Raw genomic sequence first — 1,476 nt, 5'->3', positions numbered from 1 at the left:
AATGAAATGTTCCCAGTGATTTCCTCAATAACTTGGCGGAGAGCAGGGTCGAGTGTGGTGGCTCCACCAGCCGCTGGCGCGTGTTCCTTTAAGGAGGAGAGGTTGTTGATTCTGGTATGACATCCGTAAAAGTAACAGGGTAATTAAGCATTAAAGAGTCCCTATCTGATTATCTTTTAGTCAAAGCTTCCCAGAGATGGTGCATAATAATTTCATATGTAATTTCATTGCTGTACAATGATTAAATATTTATTACTTGACAACTAGAAATTATGTGCAATTTAATTACTGTGCACTGTTTAATATTTAACCATTTCCTTTCATTACTGTGCAATATTTAATATTTAATACTTTTGCTACACCAATAACAATGCCATGCAATGCAATTTCATAACTGTGTAATATAATTTTCATAATGCGTGTACAAACTATATTTATATTTCTTACTATTTTATATATTTATAAAGTTATCCCTGGAACAGTGAACCCTATTTATATTTTATATTTTCTTCCATGTTATATTCCTTCTTGTTGACACTGTATAATGACATAATAGAGGAATTCTATTCTTCTATTCTATAATTCTAGGGATGAGGGGATTAAGGGTTTAGGAAGAAAAGAACTGAGAATTCTAAATGGCAGACAATTAGTGTGTAGGAAGTTGAAATCAGCGAGAATTTAAGGGGAAATAGAAGCAAAAAATCTGAATAGTGTACATTGTTTAAAGCTGTAACTCTTGCAACAAGCAAAAACAACTTAAACCCATGAAATCTGTTGGAGTTGGAATTGGTGTCAACAGCAGTATAAGGTATACAACTAAATGTGCATGGTCCTCCACTTCAGAGTGTGCATGTATGTGTGCATCTATATCCTGCCCTCCCTCTGAAGGCTTCACCACCTTTAACCCACGGATGATATTCAAGGAGTGGCTGCCCTGTCAGACTGGCCATGGTTGGATGACTGCTGCTTAGCAACAGCAGGAAAGGATGTTATATTTTCCAATCTTCTCTTTTCTTTGTCTCAGGATAAATATTATCAGACGGTTTTGAGTCAGATTGGAGCTCTGCATGTGTCCAACTACTGTAGGTAGAAAGGTAGCACAGATGACGGAAATCAGAAATTTCACCAGCTCAAAATACTTTGCAAAACTCCTCCAGTAGAGCATGTTTTATTCACCAAAGCTCTTTTACCCTGTGCGCCTCATGTTTCAATTTAGATTTGCATTGAAGCCCACACTGGTCAGCACCACTGTATGTGTGCGTTCTGAAGTCAAAAATCTAATTTTGTTTGTGGATTGGACAATTTATTAATGAACACCATCAATCACACAAGTTGTTACACACATTTGTAAATCGGGTTTTGTCACCAATATTGAGACAAATGTTTCTGCATAGCCAGAAGCCTTAAAGGTTCCATGGCATGAAAATTTTACTTTGTTCTTCTTTTAACATTAAATGATTCATTACCACCCCCAGC

The 1,476-nt window shown here is 36.5% G+C and overlaps 1 long non-coding RNA gene across 1 annotated transcript in view; it reads right to left on the bottom strand.

The window, feature by feature from the left end:
- LOC117946339 overlaps positions 1-1,476 on the bottom strand; it is an 18,956-nt gene that overhangs the window by 15,856 nt on the left and 1,624 nt on the right. The gene's annotated exons all lie outside the window — the stretch shown is intronic.

Source organism: Etheostoma cragini, chromosome 6, assembly GCF_013103735.1.
Source record: "Etheostoma cragini isolate CJK2018 chromosome 6, CSU_Ecrag_1.0, whole genome shotgun sequence".
Classification (NCBI taxonomy): Eukaryota; Metazoa; Chordata; class Actinopteri; order Perciformes; family Percidae; genus Etheostoma; species Etheostoma cragini.
The sequence above is the reverse complement of the archived record's forward strand: the minus strand, read 5'-3'. Positions and strand labels throughout refer to the sequence as shown.